Raw genomic sequence first — 21,013 nt, 5'->3', positions numbered from 1 at the left:
GTCTGCCTGCCTGCACCTCGGGAGTCCAAGAAGAGCCAAGGGAAGGACGGTGACAGCTCAGGAGTCACACTGCCTGGGCCCCTGCTCTTCCAATGCCAGCAGGATTTTCATTGGCACCTAGACGGCAAAGCCAGGCTAGTGGAGAGGCAGGCGTTGGCTCCATAGAGAGACAAGCTTTCCATACAGAAGGAATCTTGATAGACAGTGAGCCCCCTGTCCCCGAAGGTATGCAAGTAGAGACTAAAAGCCTCTCGTTGGTGAGGGATACTATGAGACAGGCACGGGGTGAGGGGCTAGAAGGAAGGTCTCACGGAAGATCTCAGAGGCTCAGGAATCTTGTGTCTACACCCTCTTGAAACATTTCACCCTCATCGAAATGACACTCGTCGGGGCCGCCTGTAACCACATAAAGAGTCTTGGAAGACAGGAGCCAGGAGGGACCTTCCAAAGTAGGGACTGTCCTACCCCAGACGAAACAACACACAGCTAACCCTAGCCTCTGCCTTCCTTGTGTCATGCTGTCCCTGGGGGCTCGGCTTCACAGGGAAGGCCGCCCCCTCTCAATGGGAGGAATCACAGTTGTGCTGAAGAATGTGTATTCTGGAGCCCAACTGTCTGGGCCCACCTCCTGACCTGGGGGGTCAGCGTCTCAGAGTCAGACCCTGGGACAAGGATTCAAGGGCAAGGACCTGGTCTGAGCGGTTCTGTCGGGACAGTGGGCAAGCAGGGCAGGGAAGTGAAGGAACTAGGAGGGCAGGGAAGCAAATCACTCTCGGTGACACCAACAGTGTCACCACGGGGTCCCTGGGGCTCAGTCCTACTGGGGAGCCCTGGGAGGGAGTGTGGAGGACGTCCCCTGAGCGAGCGGCAGAGCTGCGGGAGCCATCCACCGATCCCACATCCCCGTTGGCTGAGAACTGTTTCCTGGGCGGTAACTCCCTAGACCGCCAGCTGGTTTAACCCCCCTGGCCTTGCGGCTGGAAAAAAGCCCCAGGGAGCAGTCACAGGTGTTCCCAGCCTTTGGCATGAAGTGATCGGTCCCGTGCCGACCACTGCCACCTGGTAGCTGTGTGACCTCGGGCAGTTCCTCTGCCTCTCTGTGTGTCTGCAGCCTCACCTGTTAGGAGGCCTACCTGAGCTCAGTGAAGGCAGAGGGCGGAGAACTGCCGACACGCCATCAAGTGTGCAGGAGTCAGAGGGGTCCACGTAGTAGCCCTGGTGCGTCCCATTACACAGGGGAGGAAACCAAGGTCACAGCACGACAGGGCAGAAGTGGGCCTGTCTGACCCGGAGTCCATGCTCACGGGACTCCCGTCCAGTGCTCTCCTGCGGGTGGATCAAGGCAGCCGCTGGCCTCCAGGAATACCTCCCCGCTGCTGGCTACAGCCCTCCCACATCCAGCAGGGTCCCCCATCCCTGCAGCACTGACCTCCACCCTCGACAGGGCCTCCTGGGTCCCTCCAAAAGCCCCTGAAGGCCCCCTATGGCACCAGTGCTGGGCTGGGATGCCCCTCAAGGCTCCATGGGGTGGGGCCAGCTGTGGACAGCTCTGCTCCAGGCAGGAAGCCGAAAGAGGAAGAGGCCTCTGGTGGGGGGACCCTGAGAGCCTGATGAACACCCCCCTCCCCCAGCCTACTCCCATGTCCAAAAGTTCAGGCCACAGACCCCTCGTGCCCGTCCCCACCCTTGCCAGTGCTGGGCTGCTGTAAGTCTCCTCTCTGGCTGCACCTTGCCCAGAACACTTGGAGGCAAATCCCCAAGAAGAGCTGATCATGCGACACGGAGAAGGCAGAGGACTCCTGTGGGACAGAGTATTCACTCATACATTCGTCCCTTCAGTCACTCCTTTGCTCAGCCCTTATTCGCACCCCTTATTGTGTGCTGGGCCCAGGACGCGGCCCCGGGCCTTTTCCCGGGCTCCCCACCAACACACAGCCTGGGGCACGGAGGCGGGACAGACAGCCGCGTCTGAAAGCACCCTGGACCACCGGCCCAGGGAGGGGGCGTGAATGAGCAAGACGGCCGGGGTAGAGTTGAGAAAATGTGTGGAACGTCCTCCGGCACAGCATCCGGTCCATCGTAAGCACCTGAGAACCCACGAGCTGGCAGTACCCTCGTCCTTAGTCACGGGCAAGAGGCCGAAGCCATCGGCCACGAATGCGGCCGCGTGGGTGAACGTGGCGGCCGCATGACGCGGGAGAGCTGAGCTCAGAGGGAACAGGCCGGGAGCCGGGAAGTCCCCACCGAGGCGTCTGCCCACCTTACCGCAGGCCAGGAAGGAAGGGCCCTCTGCTCGCAGACGGTCCCGTCGATGCTCGTACCATCATCATCAACCCCGTGGACTGTTTGCTCTGTGCCAGGAGCCACCTCAATAACTCGGAGTCCCCCCACCCCAACCCTCCCATGATGCCTTCTCCCACTCTCTAGAAAGGAAGCAGAGGCCCAGAGGTTCATTAACTTGCCCAAGGTTGCACAGGCAGGAAGCAGTAAAACCCCAGTAAAGTTGGCGTGCCTGTGGGCTCCGAGTCCCGGGTGACTGTGTGCAAGCCAGCTGCCCCTCGCGGTCCCATCTTGGTGTGAGAACCCACAGCTCCCAGAGACACCCTCTTGAACTGCAGGCCGTGTCGGTGTCACCTACTTCCCTCCAAGGACAAGCTGGTCCCGGCCTGGTTAACGCCGGGGTCAAACCACAGACCTCTTGAGCCCATCTTGGCCTGGACCTCCCTCGGGAGGGCCCCACCGTCCGCCCTCCTGGGGCCCGCTCCTCAGGAGGCTCCGAGTTGACGTACCCAGCCACTCGGATGACATCGGAGATTGCCTGTCTCCTGGGGACATCACAAAGAAACTTGGCCAGGAGAGTCTGAGGCTCAGCTGGCAGTTGGTGACCCAGGAGCGCCCGCAACAGGCAGCCTCCCGTCTGGAGGGCTGAGGCCCAAGCTTTGTGTGCAGGATGCATTCAGCAAATACCTGTCGATTTATTGGATAAGCAAGGGAGGACTATAAGTTTTGGCGGTGACCTGGGTCTTTGGTGACACTCGGGTCTGGGTTAGAGTCCCAGCTCTGACCCTCGGAACAGGTCACTTTCCTTCCTCGAGCCTCAGTTTCCCCATCTGACCTCTCAGGGGCTTGTGATGGTAAATAAGGTACATGATGTAGCTGCTTGACCCCCGTCCCCACCCCCCAGCTTTCCTGCAGCCACTCACTTGTGCACCCTTCAGAGGACACCCTGGGGCCCCCGGAGCCAATTCTCCCTACAGGCGTAGCCGGGGTGCCTGGGAGCTAACCCTCCTCCGTAAAAATACACAATTATTTGTCTCAGGGCTCCGCTTCCAGAACCAGCCTAAAATTCATACATAAATCTCCTCCTCCCCACCCCACAGAGCATGATTCCACCCGACATTAGCATGTAATATAACCTTTCCTTATCTCAGCAAGCACCTGCCGTGAGCAGGCTCTAATGTTCCTCGGGAAAGGCCTGTGCCCTCTTCCCAAGGGTGCACTGCATGTGTCTGATGAAGGAGGAGAGCCAGACACATTCGCAAAGCCCCTGTTTTAAAGCATTTTGTTTCAGAAATCAAGCTGACTTCTTTTAGCAGTTGCAAGCATCAGAGAGTTCCTTGTCCCTCAATATCCCAAACAAGGTGAAAGAAAACTGGGATTCGAATTGGATGTGGAACAAGAGCCTGCTCAAAGTGACCAGGTGAACAGCCAAAAGACTTCTATTTCCCACTTCCCAAGCCAATAAAGATGGCTGATGAGATAGAAGCAGAGGCTGCCGGGCAGGTTTTCCAGGAAAGCTCCAAAAAGGAAACAGTGGGTGCCCTTTTTGTTTTCTTCCTTCTTCTTCCTGCCTGGAGTATATACATGATGGGTGGCACTCCAGTGACCATTTTGTGACCTTGAGGATGGAGTCAAACTGAATATAACAGAGCAGAAAGACAGAAGGATTGTAGGTTCATGAGAATGGGCTAGAACTGTCCTGGGACTCCCTGACTTCTGTGGCCTGCGAAAATAAACCTCTATTTTTATCTAAGCCACTATTTTCCAGGTCTCTTCAACTTGCAGTTGGACACAGTTCCTAATGAATAGAGATGTCACCACAGGTCTTCAAGGTTTGGTCCTAAGTGAAACAACAGGGTTCTCTCTTCCCAGCGTCTCCCTCAACAGGGCCACATGGTCCTGCTCACAAAGTCAACTGCAAGGAGGTGACCCTTTTACATCACTGAGAAAACCACACTAGGTCTGGGGCCCAGATCTTTTTAAGACAATTGGAGCATTCCACCTTCTGGCATAGGATCAGAGTGGGGACAGGTGACACCTGGGTACTTCCTGGTATTGCAGACGATACAGATTCTTAGATCAAAGGAGAGGCACATGTGACAATTCTAGAACTTGATAGACGTTGCCAAGTTGCCCCCCTCCCGCCCCAAGACACTGCACGGAGTCATACTCTGACCCATAGGGCTCTTTGCCCACATCCTCGGCAATACTGGGTATTCACTTTTAAATCTGTGCCAGCCTGTTGGGCAGAGTGGCATCTTGTCATTTTGCTTCCTGCCTCTTCGACAGGATTCCGTGTTCGGCGTTATGCTGGATGCCTGTGGGCACTTCTTCTGTGCATGGCCTTTTTGTCCTTTTCCAAATTGCTATTTGTTTGCTTTTTTTCTTACTGATCAGTAAGGTCTTTTTACACAATGGATTGAACCCTTTGTCATGGTCGATAGGTTACAAATATTTCCTCAGCTCATCATCTCAGTTTCAGCCTTGTTGAGGGGGGTTCGTGTGTTTATCCGGTTTGGTGTCTGTCTTTGGAAGGTTTTCGTGTCTATGTGGTCAGAGTTGTCATTCTTTTCCTTTGTCACTTCTGGTTTCTGTGTTGAATTCCCCCTCTTCAACTCCAATCCTTGGCCTCCCTCTTCAGACTGACCTGCCGTTCTCTCTAGATTTGATTGTCCGTCTGTCCCAGCCTCTCTGGTCCTTTTCAAAAAAAATATTTTTTTTAACGTTTTCATTTATGTTTGAGAGAGAGAGAGAGACAGAGCACGAGCTGGGAAGGGTCAGAGAGGGAGAGGGAGACACGGAATCAGAAGCAGGCTCCAGGCTCCGAGCCGTCAGCACAGAGCCTGATGGCAGGGCTCGAATGCGTGGATTGTGAGATCATGACCTGAGCCGAAGTCAAGACGTTTGACTGACTGAGCCATCCAGGTGCCCCTCTCTTGTCCTTTTAAAACCAGGCGGCCATCCGTCTACCACTGCCCCCACAAGAGCAAACTCTCAGGACCCCTTTGCCTTGCTCATGACCCCATTTAGAACCCCCCACCTCCACTGTTCCCATCCACTTCCCTGACATGCCTTGAGGTCCACCTCTCACTTTCCTCCTTTCTGGAGCCTCGGGAATGTAGCCCGATCATACGACTCTGATCTGACAGCAACACCTTTCTTAAGTACAGTCAACACAGCCGCTTATCACCATCCATTGCCAAGTGGGGCTCGCTCCCAGCTCAGCCCCAGGGTCAGCATACAATGTCATTGTTTCTACCAGGAGGGAATCATCCAGTCTTCCAGACGATTCTGGAATCATCCAGATCATTCTGGAATGTCCTAGAATCATCTGCGGCAACCCCAGGTCTGCTCCTGCTCGTGCCTCCTTCTTGCCTTCTCGGAACACACTCCCTCATGTCAATCCCTGTGGCCCGAACCATTTGCAGCTCCTCACTGGCCCGTCCCCCGAGCGTTACTGAGCCTCATGCAGCGCATGGCCTACGGACCAAGCTGGCCACGTGCCCTCACAGCCCCCACAGACCAGGAGTCCAGAGAAGGACGCAATGCAAGCTCCTACAGCAGGCTCTGTGGTTCTTTGATAAACAAACAGGTCATTAGGAGGCTGCTGTCCTTGCCTCCTGGCCAGCAGCAGGGAGAGTGGGGGACACGCAGGGCTTTGAAAACATCTCCACGGACGGAGCTGCAGTAGGGGAAAAACGCGTCACTGCCAACACTCCAGCCCAGCAGGCTTCCAGGGGGACACGGTTTGCCCTGGGCGCACATCCTGGGACGCCAGCCCTAGCAGCCTCCTTGTCATTCCTGGCCCCCAGGCCTGGGACTCGCGGGATGTCCATTCCAGGAAGGCCTGCGTGGCCAGGAGCGGATGTTTCCCTCTGTGCCCTCCATGGGGCTCAGGAAGACCCCACCCTGCAGGTGGCAGGAAGGGGGCCCTGCGGCTGGAGTGGGTCTGGTTCTAACTTTCCATTCCTGTTTTCATTGGCAAAGGGCTCCGGCGAATGTGACAGGGGAACCCCACACTCTCAGGTGAACCGGGCAGATGACTGGCTCCCAGCTGCTTTGAAGTCTGCTCAGGTCAACACGCATTTACTGAATCCCTGCTGTATTTTCTTGTTCACCTGGGAGATTTCACTGAGTGCCTCCTTAAGTGCGAGGCACCCTTCTACGTGCTGCGGATGTGGCCTGGAGCAAAGGTGTCCGTTCGGGTCCTCGGAGAAGCCGGCATTGGAGTTGGAAACGCAAGGGATGTGTCGGGGGGGATGTGAGCGGGAAGGGAGAGGCTCCAGCCCACGAAGGAGGCGGGGGCAGGGGGGATCGGGGGGAGCCATGACCAGCCTGCTGGGCACTCCAGATTCAGGCCAGCCAGGAAAGAGCTTCCTACAGGTGCCACGGCTGGGGGCTGGCCAGCGCTTCCTGTGGAAGCTTCTCTCTGGAGGGGCGACTGGAGCAGCACACCTCCAGGACTGCCAGAGCAGGGGGCGTGCAGCTGACATCCTGCAGGGGATACAGGGGACGGCCCATCCACCCAGCAGCAATTTCCGGTACAGACACCCAGTGGCAGTGTCTTTTCTTTTCTTTCTTTCTTTTTTTTTTGTAACATTTATTTATTTTTGAGACACAGAGAGAAAGAGAAAAAGAGAGAGAGAGAGAGAGAGAGAGAGAGAGAGAGAGTGTGTGTGTAAGTGGGGGAGGGGTCGAGAAAGAGGGAGACAGGAGATCCAAAGCAGGCTTCTCACTGATAGCAGAGAGCCTGATGCGGGGCTCGAACTCGTGAACCTCGAGATGATGTCCTGAGCCCAAGTCAGACGCTGAAACGACTGAGCCCCCCCCAGGTGCCCCCCAGTGCGGTGTCTTTTAAAGGAAGGAAACGTGTCTCCTCTCCTTTCTTCCCCCTGTAGCTAGGGACGTGGACACAGTGGTCAACCATCTTGAGCCACAGGCAAGAGAAACACCCCTGGGATGACCAGAGAGGAGCCTGGGTTCCTGAAGGACCACACCAAGAAGGGTCACCACGCCAGCCCTGCACAGCCTGCCTCCACACTGTATGTGGGAGAACTGGATTTCACCATTGGTACCTGTGACCAAATCTATAGCCTAAGTGCCGGGCTCCATTCTTTTTGTCCACACTAGAAGTCTGTCAGAAAAATAGTGCCTCTGGAAAAGATGTAAGCAGCCCGTCAGCCCCGGCCCTCAGCACAGAAGCTTAGTTGGGGCCGGGTGGGGTGAGGGAAACGAGGCAGAGGGAGGAACCCTTTTTGGGCACACAACGACTTTTCCATTGGTAAACCGTACATCACGTACAATTGACCATTCCTGAGCGACCATCTCCATCATCTATCTCCAGAACTTTTTCATCTTCCCAAACTGAAACTCTGTATCTCTTCAACACTGACTCCCCCTCCCGCTCCCCCCCCCCCCCAGCTTCAGCCCCTACTTCCTGTCTCTGTGAGTGTGACCACCCTGGGTACCTCATGTAGGTGGAATCATACCGCATCTGTTCTTCTTTGTCTGGCTTATTTCTCTTGGCATAACGTCCTCAAGGTTTATCCGTGTTGTAGCAGGTGCCAGAATTTCCTCTCTTCTATTTTTTAAAGATTTTATTTATTTATTTGTAAGGTTTTTGTTAATATTTATTTATTTTTGGGAGACAGAGAGACAGAGTGCAAGCAGGGGAGGGGCTGAGAGAGAGGGAGACACAACCCAGAGCAGGCTCCAGGCTCCGAGCTGTCAGCACAGAGCCCGACACGGGGCTTGAATCCACAAAGTGCGGGATCATGACCTGGGTCAAAGTCGGATGACTAACCGACTGAGCCACCCGGGTGCCCCTTCAAGATTTTATTTTTAAATAATCTCTATACCCCATGTGGGGCTCAAGCCCACAAACCTGAGATCAAGAGTTACATGCTCCACAGACTGAGCCAGACAGGTGCCCAGAATTTCCTTTCTTCTTGAAGCTGGATATATTCCATTGCATGGATAGACCACATTTTGTCTATCCATTCTGGCATCCATGACACTTGGACTGTTTCTATCTTTGGCTATTGTGAATAATGCTGTTACAAACTTGGGTATAGAGATACCTATTCAAGTCCCTGCTTTGAATTCTTTCCTTCTTTTTCATTCTTTCTTGTCTGTTTTTTTAATTCATACACACACACACACACACACACCCCTAGAAATGAAATTACTGGATAGCAGAGCTGACATGGTACCCAGCATGATAGCTATAAGACGAAATTGGAAAGATAGCAGCATCGGGGAAGTGCCAAAAGCAAGGTCATGAGGCCTGTGGAGAAGGTGGTCAAGGGCAGATGCTCCATATACCAACAGGGGCAGGCCCTCCCCACTTAGTCCCATCCTCCCTCTGCTCCCACCAGCCTCCCCACCCCCCCACAGGTTACAGGACAGCGCTGGGTCGTCTTCACCCAGTGTGTCAGACAGCATAACCACTCAGTGCACACGGCTGATGTCACCTGGTGCCCAACAGTGACATGACACCTGCTGTTACTGAGCCGGGCTCCACTCCGCCCTCCACGGGGCACTTATGGGGTTGTCACAGGTGAATGACTTATTTCATCCCCTGACTTTGGAACATAATCCCACAGTAGCAGCGGCGTTGGGGGAGGGAGGGCGTTCTGGAGGAGTCGTGCCCTTCCTCCTGTTTTCAAGCTGTCACTCGAAACAACAAACAAACAAAAAACAAAAACCAAACCAAGCAGAAGCTACATGTCCCCTCACCCAGCCTGCACCCCTGGGAACTGGAATGCTGCCTTCCTCTTTGCTTTGCTCCCACCGATTTCCCCTCCTGGAACCCCCACCTCCTGCTTGTTTAGCATTTTCAGAGGTTATTTATCCCCCAAGGGCACCTCCCCCTGAATTTGCCTGCATCCTTCCCGACTTGGGGGGATCCCAGGGCACCTGCTGCAACAGCTCCTATTCTCACACACAGACCAGCAGTTCTCAGGAGCCTGTGGATGGACACGGTGTCCGGAATGCAAATCCCTGGGCCCCACCCCAGTCCAGCTGACTCAGAAACTCTGGGCTGGAGCCAGCAATCTGTTTTATTGGCCTCGATCTCTCTAGCTCCAATCTCACCGGGGCTACAGGAGGGCTGAACGAGGGATGCTCAAGGATCAAGAGCGCTGGGCTCTAACGGCTTCCACATTCTTCCTTTCTCTTCTTGTATAACTCACAGCAAAGTGCACCCACTTAGTTGTACAGCCCATTAGCCTCACTCTGGGTAGAGATAGAGCCCATCCCGGTCGACCCGGGAAGACTCCCGGGGACACCACTGCTCCGATCCCATCGCCACTGATTAGCTTTGCCTGTTCTTGAACTTGCATGGGACTGTGCAGTTGGTGCTCTTCCCGTGTCTGGATTCTCTAGTCCCACTCTGTGAGATTAGTCCACGCAGCTGCATGTAAGAGGAGTCTGTTCCTTTTCTTTGCTGTGTAGCAGCCCATGGCGTCCCACTTTCTCAAGTCTGCTGCTGGACCCCGTTTTTGCAGAATCCAATAGCATCCCTGGGTGCACGTAAGCTCTTGTGTCTCCCGGGTGCCTGACCCCTTCCCATGCTTTCCGACTCCTCCAAACTGTCGAAGCGCCAGGCGTTTTCCTCGGTCCATCCCTGGGGGCTGCTGCCGTGCAGCACCCCCCTCCCCTTGGGGCCCAAGTCCCAGCAGGACTGGGTCCCTCCCCGCTGAGAGTGCTATTCTTCCGGCTCAGCCAGGAGTCAGTCCCGTCCGCTGGGGCCAAGCCAGGCCAGAGGCCTGGGTGCTGAGATCCAGAAGGCCTCAGGCCTGCGGTTTCACTGGGCTCGGTACTGAAGCTGATGGCATTCTGTCGGTGTCACCTCTTGGGGGCTGGGGGACCTGGCATGGGGACCCCCAGCTCCTCACACAACTGCAGGATAAGAAATGCTTTTTTCCCATGACAGCATGGTTTTCACACATGGGAAGAGCTTCTAAGACATTGCCCAGCTGGCTGATTTTCAAGCGGGGGGCGCAGAGGTTCACGTGGGGCAGTGGGAACAATTGTCTTCGTGCCAACAGGAGGGTCACCCAGGAGGTCAGGTGATGGGGGACAGAGGTAGGGCCAAGATACAACTTCAAGTTCCCGGCCACGTTCCAGAGGCCAGGAGGTGAACGACTCCAGCGGGGCAGTCAGAGTGGGTGTGGCCTCTTCAAGCCACCCCAACTGAGGTGCCCGCTTCTGGCTCCAGCTGCCCCTGCTTCTCCAGGCAGACCGGAGAGACCCTCCAGGAATCCAAGAATGAGGGGCAGGTTGAGAAGACAGGGTGAGTGGCCCCAAGGCCCCTCCCCTATTGAGTCACGGGAAGGGAATGGAAACAGGGCGTGGGCTGAAACAGAGAGGGCCTGGTCTCGCCCTCTTCGGGCCTCACCTGGCTCTGAGGTGAGTCCCACCTGCCAAACCCTGGGAGAGCGCTCTTTGGGGTTAAAGTCCCTGCTGTCTCCACCCAAGGAGGGTGGAGAGAAGCCGGGGGAGCAGGAAAAAATTGGGTTAGCCATTGAGCGGGACTCTCCGGCCCAAGCCTGGGATACCGGGAGGCATCTCTCAAAGGAAGTTGCGAAATCTTCCTTGGGACTGATTTGGGTTTTGGTTCGGGGCCAACCAGCCTATCTTCATGGCTCTGAGAATGTTTTCAAGTAGTAGACATTCCTTCCAAGACATTGCTCAGTGAACACTAAACTCCTCAGCTCCTCACCCCCCCTTCCCTCGCGGGAGCCTGCCCAGTGACACCAAAAAGCTCTCAGATTTGAAAAGGAAGTGATTGGCAACAGATAGAACAAAAGGCTGATTTCCTTAATGGACAAATAATGGTGGCATTTGGCGAGGGCTCGGTAGGGGAGGGAAATAGTTCTGAGCACTTTGCGCGCAGCATCTCCTGCCATCCTCCTAATAACCCCTAACACGGAGGAGGAAACTGAGGCACGCTAAGGGTAGGCGGCCCAGCCAGCGGGCAGCAGAATCAGAATTTGACCCAGGCAGTGGGGTGGCACCCTAGCCAGTGGGGCGGGATGCTTCCTCCGTGCTGTTCTGGTTCTTCACAAGCATTAACTCATGTCAATCCCCACAACCACCCAGAATGGATAAGAAAAAAACTCCACGACAGGCAGAGAAAGGGCCAAGGAGGCAAACGGACAATACACAGAAGGAAAACCACAGAACCAGGCATATTCATAATCAAAGAAAACAGTAATATGCATTGGGGATGTCTTCAATTGGTAAATGTTTTAATGATTTATACTAATCCCCAGCTTGCCAGCGAGCTGTGGAGCAGGTGCTCCGCTGCCGGTGGGCGTGCCCGTTGGTACAACCTTTCTGGAATGCGGGAAGGCCACTTGGCAGGACCTACCAAATGCCTTTAAAAGCTAGCCGTCCTCCTCTCTGCTCCCCCTCCTTAGAATCTTCCTGAAGAGACCGATCGGAGGCACAGCAGAGGTGAACATACAAAGCTGTTCAAGGGTACCTGGCTGGCTCCATCGAAAGAGCACGTGACTCCTGATTTCTGGGCCTTGAGTTCCAGGCCCACGGTGGGTGTAGAGATTACTCAAATAAATTAAAACTTAAAGTTGTTCAGTGCAGCATTACTTACACTGGTGAGAAAGCAGAAAAATACACACAAACTCCAGCAAAGGAGAACAGCTAAAGAAATTATGGACAGATTTACCAGGGAGTGATATTTTAAAAAAATTTTTTAATGTTTTACTTTTATTTTTGAGAGAGAGAGAGAGAGAGAGAGAGATGGAGTGTGAGTTGGGGAGGGGCAGAGAGAGAGGGAGAGACAGAATCCAAAGCAGATTCCAGGCTCGGAGCTGTCAGCACAGAGCCCGACGCGGGGGCTCGAACTCACGGACCGTGAGATCATGACCTGGGCCGAGGTCAGACGCTTAACCGACTGAGCCATCCAGGCACCCCAAGTAATATGTAATTTCTGAGTGATATTTCTGTGTGAATATCCTGTTCCCCACCAAGCTTTTTTTGTAATAATTTTTTTAATGTTTGCTTATTTATTTGGGGGGGGGGAGGGTGGGAGGGTGCACGAGAGCGGGGGAGGGGCAGAGAGAGAGGAGAGAAAGAATCCCAAGTTGGGGGGCTTGATCCCACGAACTATAAGATCATGACCTGAGCTGAAATCGAGTCACACACTCAACCGACTGAGTCACCCAGGTGCCGCTCCCCACCAAGTTTTTACCCACAGATGGAACATCCAACAAATGCCTGAATCAATTACTATTATGGTGGCTACAAGCATGTATTACTTTTATAATGTAAGGTAAAACTTACTATTAGAAAATTAGTGATTTTTCATTAAAAAAAAGATGGGATAGATAAAACAAGGCAGTAAAAATGTTGACAATTGCTGAAGCTGGATGATGGATGTTCTGGTATAATCACACTATTCTCTCAACTTTTGAAAATTTCCATAATGAAAAGTTTTTGGGTTTTTTTTTTAACGATTTCACTCTAATAATATTCATGCTGAAGCGTTTCGGGAGAGGACACTGTTGTCTTCACCTTAGTAGGAAACACATCAAAAATAAGATAAATGGGGACGCCTGGGTGGTTCAGTTGGTTGGTTGATTTAAGCATCCAACTTCGGCTCGGGTCATGATCTCGGGGTTTGTGGGTTCGAGCCCCACATTAGGCTCTGTGATGACAGTGTGGAGCCTGCTTGGGAGTTTCTCTCTCTCCCTTTCTCTCTCTGCCTTTTCCCCGCCCCCTCAAAATGAATAAATACACTTAAAAAACATACGATAAATGGATGGATATATAGAGGCTGGGTGATGGAGCTGTGAGCACACAAACGAGGAAATGTGAACTGCAGAATCTAGGTAGTGAGTGTGTGGGAGGTCTTTGAGTGATTCTTACAACTGCTCCGTATGTTTGGAATTTACCATCATAAAATGTTGGGGGACTTGGTTATTTCTAAGTGGTGGGTTATTTTATCTTTCTGTTGTGTTTTTCTATGTCTTTAGAACCGAGAACCAAGAGAAAGAACACAGGTTACTCTGGTTTTTATATTTATACTCAATGCTCAGGGATTCAACGGCTCTAAGAGATGACTGCCCAGGGGATCTGCCCAGAAGCAAGGGATGAACAGGGGGTCCTCTCAGGGCGCTGGGCTCCTGCAGTTTTGGGACTAGACTCTGCAGACTAAAACACTGAGGGTTCCTTGGGATTGGAGGGCTGACACCCCTTTGAAGAGGAATGGCTCCTTTCTTCCTCCCTCAGATCCTTCCCCAGATACCCATGTCCCTTCTTGACCAGTAGAGGCACTCAACCTGCAGGGAGCTGCTCTCCACGAGGGGTATGGGTCTGGGGTCCTCTGGGCACCCCACTCCTTCTTCTGCTTCTTGCCCTGCGCTCCCAGGGAAGAGTCTGCTCAGGGACAGCGGGACTTGTGGATAAGAAAAGAGCAGAAAGGGAGAAGAGGGTCATGGGAACATTCCGGTGTAGCCGGAGCTCTGGCCCTCTCTGCCGCCTGGTTCCTGAAGCCGGAATCAGACCCCTCCTCCTTCTATCTTTATCAAGGCAGTACTCAGGCTGGCAGACGGGTTCGAATCCCAGTCTCACCACGCCCTTGTGACCCTGGACAAGTATATTCTCCTTTCTGAGGTTTTATTTATCCATCTGGAAAATGGGGCTATCCTCGGTAGTGAAGGAGATAACCCACAACAGGGGTGTGCCTGTGGCTTCTGTAAAGGGCTCAACAAACAATTACTGTCCTTCATTCATCAGAAGCCTCTTATGTGTCGGCTGCGTTTCTAGACAGAGAAACAGTGGAGAACACTGTTTGTGGCTTCCAGCCGGTGATGTTTTTATCCGTCAACGTAGTCAAAAGCCCCTGATTGACTTACAGGTTCTGGGGTTGAATATAAGACCCTGGATCTAGAAAAGCAGTGAAATAAGAGGAAAGTGCAGGGAAGACCTGTTCAGATCCTGTGCAGGCTCCAGGCCATCTGGTTGCAAGCAGTTGCTCAAGTGAGCTCAGGTGCCTTATCACAGGGAAGCTCAGGACAAGAGAAACCCAGATTCCTCCTAGGATCCACAGGACAGGGCCTCCAGGAGAACAAGAGGGCCAGGTACAGGACAACTCTATCCCCTTGTCCCCTCAGGAGCTAATGTCCTTTAGGGTCCCCCTGCTGAATCACAACTACGTATTTCTTGATTTCTCGGTATCTCCCTGGGCCCTTAGCTTCCTCTGAAGAGGCCTTGGTTTTTCCAGCCCCGCGGAGAGAAGGGCACAGAGTGCCCATGCATCCAATGTGGAAGGTTCTCTTGGGCAGAGCTCTCAGGCAAGAGGCCTCCGAGAATGTTGGTGGCCTCTGGCTGGTCTGTTGTATGACCAGCCATCTGTGGCCTGAGCATATGCCGCATAAAGCTTTGCATCAGAAAGATATCTAACCACAGTGTGCCAAGACCACGGTCTATCTTCCCTTTCACTCTTCCCCCGGGGAATAGGGTGGTGTTAGAGTGGCCACAGACATCTGAGAACTGTGCATACTACAGGGAGACAAGCTGGAGGTAGGGCCTCTGGGCTGAGTGGGCTATACTTACACATTCCCAGGTGCTTCCTTGTATAGTTAAGTTGTTTCTAGCCATCTCTGTGGGGGATTGGCTTCCAGGAACCCTCCTTCCTCCCTAGGCAGACTCACCTGCCTGGCGTCAGTACATGGAGGCTCAGGACCAAGGGTGGAGCCTCGTGGTTCCGTGTGGCACATGGGTCAGAAAGGAGAAGCAGGGTTGAAATGCAAGGAGTCTCTCTAGTAAAGTATGCAAAGGTACCAATAGCCTCTCTACTCTGCCCCCTACCCGGTTTCCCGCCCACAGTCACAGGAAATCAGAAGGCCGAATAGAATAGCTCGCGGCAGTGGGACCGGGGACACCTTTCCCAGTGGTGGGGCTCCCTTCCCACCTCTGCAAACCAGGGGCTACCTTGGGATCCCATTTCTCATCCGGGATTTGCTCCTGAGCGTGGGATGTGTGTTTTTGAAGGAAAGATCACAAAGTAGGGAATCCTTTGCAACAATGATCTTTCCTTATTTGCCTGCTTTGAAACTGCAGATTTGCCTTACACACGGAACTCTCGTACTCACCACATCATGCGATGTTCAATTTAATAGTGGATATGAGTTTGGCAGTAGAGACAAACTTCAACACAAAGGTTCAAAGCCAATTGCACTTCCTACACAGGACCTGAGGCACGTTGCTTAGCTCTGGGAGACTCAGTTCCCCCACCTGTAAAATGGGGGCCATCATAATGCCTACATCATAAGGATTGTTGTGGGGATTAGACAGGGTAATGCATACATAGTGCTCAACTCGGGGCCTGGTACGTGGACACCGCTCAGTACATGTTGGCTATTTTGCTAACATTATTTTTTAGTATTTTTATTAATATTATTCACGACACTACTGTAAGGAGATGGCTAGCACATTATAAGCCCTCCGTGCATGGCGGAAGGCAGGGAAGAAGAAAGAGCAGGTGGAGGAGAGAGGAGGTGACTTGACCACGGTTCCCAGAAGCAGATCCTGATTTATGTGGCAGTGATGTATGAAGGAGGAGCACCCTGGAGAGAGTGGTAAGGGAAGCGGGGGAAGCAGACAGAAGAGGGAAGAAACCAGGTAAGGCTGGGAACCCTGGCAGAGACCTACCAAGGGCAGCTCCCGCAGACTCCCCAGGAGACTGAGCCTCCCATGTCAGCATTCCCCACGCTGAACTGGGATGCTGGGCTTTCACGCTCCCCAACCTGTTAGTCGCCAGCGAAGGGCCATCCTGGGGGGACACTTCCAGCTCTCTGCATGGAGGGACAAATGGCTCCAGTAAAAGCCCCCTCTAAAGAATCTCAGGTATGGACAGTAAAAGCCAAAGCACAGGCGGGCCAGGGCAGGGGTGCGTGGGAACAGCCCTGCTAGGACCTGGGCAGAGCACAAAAACAGGAGCTGCTACAGGACGAAGGTGTGGATCCGGAATTAAGAGACAGGAAACAGGCTTTGCCAGACATGTGCATGTACACAATACTCTGTCCTTGAATCCTTCTCTTGTCACTTAATAGTTTGTCCAGGAGATCATCCCGAGTGTAGAAACCTGCCTCTTTCTCTTTTTAACACCAATCTGATATATGAACACTGGTATTGGACTGTGGTTTCAATTTGCACTTCTATTTTGTTTTTTCGTTTTTTAATCTCTCTAATGTTTATTTTTGAGACAGAGGGAGAGAGAGAGAGACAGAGCGTGAGCGGAGGAGAAGCAGAGAGAGAGGGCGACACAGGCTCCAAAGCAGGCTTCTATTTTGAAGAAGACTAAACATCGTTTCTATGCGTTAAGAGTCGTTTGTGTTCCCTGTTCTGTGGACTGTCAGTTCACATTCTCGCTCATTTTCCTATTGCAATTTTATTTCTCTTATTGACTTATAGGAACTCTCTACATATTAAGGAAATTTGAGTCGTGAGCAAAATGACTCAAGGATGGGAGCAAAAGTACATTCATCCCAAAGGCTGCCCGTGAATTCTGTTCCCTAAATCTCCTGGCCCGACAAGCCCTTTCCAACGTCTGGTTCCTCACTTACTCTTTTGCTTCTGTGAGCTAATCTATGGTCTCCCAATACATTCCTGGCTTGTTTCGTTTTGGCTTAACTTTCCAGAGTGGATTTCAGTGGTTTAAGGAAACTTGATGTATATGCCCTCTCTTACCAGGTCAAGGTTCCAGGGGGAAGAGTCTGAGTTGGGGTCTCCCTCCTCCACCCAGGACTCTCTGCCTTCTCTACAGCCAGTCTCACTTCCAGGCCCAAGGCAACCAGCGAACCTACCAACCACTGGCAGGCTCCTCTGCCCTGTCCTTATGTCTGGGCTTCAGGTCCTGCTGTCTTCATTCGGAAGGTGATGGCCCTGATTGATCTAGAGCTTGCTTGTGATCTAGAGCTTGCTTCTGCTTCTGGCCCTGGGAATGTGAAGAGCAGATCTCCCTTTATAATTACGTCTGGGGAGTGGCCCCTCATGGCCGGAGACATGGTGCATAGCAGACGGTGACCAGGTTGTGCTCTGAGTTAGGGGCACCTGAGGGCCTGGGAGTCTGGTTCTGGATCGCTGTCGAGTGTTTGTTCATTCCTTCAGCAAACATTCCTGAGTGACTGGGTACCATAGCATGCAGACAGGGCCACTCAACAAGCGAACACCTAACCCCATCTGAAATACAGGGACAAGGAGGCCACAGGGCGTGTGTCCCAGTATAAAGGGGTGTTGGTCAGGAGACTGCTGCCTGAGCAAGACCAGGTGAGAACAGAAACGACAGGGCGAAGTGGATGCTATAGGCAGTAGGAATGACCAAAGGCCTCGAGGCTGGAAAAGGCCACTGAGGTGCCGGGAACTGTTGGAAGGCAGCCTGGCTGGAACCGAGCGCAGGCAGAGACAGGCAGGCTGGACGAGGCTGAATGCAAGTGGGATCCAACTCACTTAAGGCTCGGACCATTGCTGGCTGCCTTGACCATAGAGACTAGCGTTTATTCTGAATAATCTTGGGGACAACTGGACGCCCCCTAAAAGTTTCAGCTGCGCATGTTGTCACGGTGAGGGATGAGGGGAAGAGGTATGATTTGTAGAACCTGCCACTCCTTAGATGGCCTCAGAAAGGGCCTTAAAAGTTGGAGCAGACGCTGTCATTGAACCCATCCCAGGCTACACCCAGGAAGTGCTTTCTCAGTGACACACTGCACCAGAGGGGAACCTCAGAATTAATCCTATCATCCCCAACCTTGCAGCAGCCAACGCCTGGCAGGAGTTGGTGGGTCAGTACCTTGGCTGGCTGGCAGTGGGACTGGGCTGACCCTGGGGGGATCTGCACAGGGGGCGGGGGGAGCAGCCCCAGGTGCCCACACCTGGGGGTCTGCCAACCAATGCCACCCATCTGGGCTCCTTCCCCTCTGTGTCTCACCTCGCCATGCAGCCATGGGTGTTTTCTGGATCACCTCTACATTAGCCACTACCCTCAGAATCTTATCTTGGGTTGGGGAAACTAAGGTAGAGCTTTTGCAAGAGACCCCTTGCTCCCCTCCTCCCACACCCCAGCCACTGGGTATAACTTGATATTCCCGCCCTGTAAACTCCACAAAAGGCTGGGGACCCGTCCTCGCCACTCCACTCGTTGCTGGCCCCCAGCCCAAGCAGAGCACCTACAAGTAGGAATCGCCGGGTGGATGTTGTTGAGGTTCATGCAGAGAAGGCCAGGGAGCCAGGGGGACTGAGGCCAGATCCCCTGGGCCCAGAGTCTAAAACCTTTTACCAGGTAACCAGGCCACAGGTGCAGAGCTCCACACTGGCCACAGCAATCCTGCCAAACTGGCTGGGGAACCTGTCTGGCTGGGTGCAAGGCCCCTGGGACCCCGGTCCACCCATTCAGGGGCAAGTGGCTCAGAAAAGGCCACAGAGGCTTTCTCAGTCCCAGGCCCCTCCCTGGACAGGGCCCACTCCGGATCTGCCCTGGTGCCACACCCTGGCTCAGCCCTCAGCCCTTCTGAAAACACAGGAGGCACTCCAGAATCTGGGTTTTGTTTTTTTGTTTTCTTTAAATCCCTGAACACTCCCAGTGTCCCACTTCCAGCCAGGCCAGAGCTGAGGAGGCAGAGACGGCACAAGGTGATCTGCGGCCCGATCCACTGTGGCTTGTGGCCTGGGGGGGCGGAGCCAGGCACGGGGCAAGCGTTCCCATCCTCAAAGCCTTGAGTACCGGGCAGGAAGCAAGCAGGTAGCTCTGAGGGCCAAGGGCAGAGAGGCAGGTTTAGGGGACAGATGAGGAAGTTGACTCAGAGAGGGTGTCCTGCAAACATAGTTCAGGCAGGGGACAGCCAGTGCAAAGGCCCCAAGGCCAGGAAAGAGCAGACATTTTGAAACTCCAAAAGGGAAGCTGGCAGGGGAGAGAAATGGAGCAGGAGAGGGGAGCGGGGCCAAGTGTTAGGTCCAGGAAGCCATGGGGGCCAACCAAGTGTCACTCTGGGTATGTTGCAAAGCGCTGTGTGGAGGCGTTGAGCGGGAAGATGGTCAGAACTGAATTTGTGTTTTCAGTAGATTCCTACACAGGCAGGACCCGGGAGCCGAACCGGAGGAAGGTGGACTGGCAGCTGGGCTGTGGCTCTTTTACACTCTACACTTGAGGAAACTGAGGTTCAGAGGCGGGAAGGGATCGCCCTGGGTCCCCAAACAGTACCTGGACAAGTACAGCTGTTGCCAGTTTCTTCCCACCACCCCACACACCTCCAAGTGGCTGCGGGGGCACCCTTCCTCTCTGTGAGAATGTTTGGTCTGTCTGGGAAGGAACATTGGGAGAGAAGGTGGTGGGGGGAATGGAAGGAGAGAGGATTTACCCGAATCCGCCTGGCAGCGCTGTGCACAAGGCCCGGTTGCCCTGCCTCACCCCCTGTGTTCTCAGAGGTTTGGGTTTGTTTAAGGCGCTCGGCTCCCCGGTCAGGAAGCAAGGACAGTGAACCGACAGCCGGAATTAAGAGGCAAGTGAAGGAATGAAGTCAGATCTCTCCCTCCCCCGCTTTATGGGCTCCTCGGGGCCCCAACTCCACCCACGAGGCCCAGAGTGATCTGACCTCGTATCTAACACCTGCTGTGCTGACCTCACCTTTTCCTGCTTAACCCCTCTGGCCTCCAGCCTCCTAAACTGGAAGGAGAAGTTCCTTAGGGATCCTTCCAGCTAGTCTGGGTGAGCAGGGGCTAAAGGCCAGCCTGCTGGCTCCTCGCCCAGTGCTCTGTCAACTCCAGCTGGCCCTTCCCACTGAAACCCCATCACCACCAGCCTCCGATGCTGTGACTGGGGCTTCTGAGGGGCTCTGCCCCCTGACGCGGTCCCCAAGTGGCATGGTTTGCACTCTTTTCTAGGGAGAAGGTTGAGAAGCAAGGGTCCCTTGCACTGAAACATCGGTCATGACCGCAAGCAAGCCCCTGTCCCCTCTGGACCTCAGTTTCCCCTTCAGTGAGGAGGGAGCTGAAGGTCCGTCCAGCTTTGAGAGCCGGCGATTTGGGGAGGCAAAGACGCATTCCCAGCATCCCCTGGAGTCCTGAGAACGCCCACGCCCCTTGTCCCAGCAATCCTGAGAAAGGCCAAGCTGATAAGGCTGTGGGTGGCCAGATGACAGCATTCTTGGGACTCAGATGAAGTAGGAGGGGCCCACCCATTCAGCTGCACATAATTCGGGGCAATGGGGGCAGCAGCCATTTGGCCCAGCGTGCCCGCCCTTCCCGGCATTTCGGGGATGCCGTGGAACCCCGGGCCACAGCAGGGAGCCACACAGACATCTTGCAAGGTTTCCAGGAAAGAATGCCAGTCCCGTGGGAGGGGAGACTGGGTCTGCCCCCGCCCCCCCCCCCCATCTTGGCTCCCTCTGAAGCTCATTCCTGAGAAACGCTCTTGTACCTTCTCTCAGCCCGGGGGTGGGGCAGAGCGTGGCCCTTTCCTTAGACTGAGACGAGCCGGACCACTCCCCTCCTCACCACCTCCAGGAGAATCTGAAACAGCCCCTCCTCCAGGCCTAGGGCCACATTTCAGCCACCACACCTAAAATTCCACCATCAGGGCACAGTTCTTGACAGTTGAGGCATCACCTTGGGTGACAAATGTAGATTTCTCCACTGCTAAATATAAGCAGGATGAAATCCAGACAGACTCAAGGAAACACAGACAGCTTTGTTTCAACGCGTCATCACAAAG

At 53.8% G+C, this 21,013-nt stretch overlaps 1 long non-coding RNA gene across 1 annotated transcript; it reads right to left on the bottom strand.

Annotated features, from left to right (window-relative positions):
* Positions 1-3,533: 3,533 nt before the first annotated feature.
* Positions 3,534-19,831, bottom strand: LOC131497128 (uncharacterized). Its single transcript, XR_009254782.1, has 2 exons — positions 19,662-19,831; positions 3,534-4,977 (listed from the first exon to the last, which is right to left on the bottom strand). It is a non-coding gene; the product is annotated as an uncharacterized LOC131497128 (long non-coding RNA).
* Positions 19,832-21,013: the final 1,182 nt, after the last annotated feature.

The sequence above is a fragment of the Neofelis nebulosa genome, chromosome 16 (genome assembly GCF_028018385.1).
Source record: "Neofelis nebulosa isolate mNeoNeb1 chromosome 16, mNeoNeb1.pri, whole genome shotgun sequence".
In the NCBI taxonomy this organism is placed as follows: Eukaryota; Metazoa; Chordata; class Mammalia; order Carnivora; family Felidae; genus Neofelis; species Neofelis nebulosa.
Note: the sequence above shows the minus strand (reverse complement) of the source record. Positions and strands in the feature narration are given on the sequence as shown.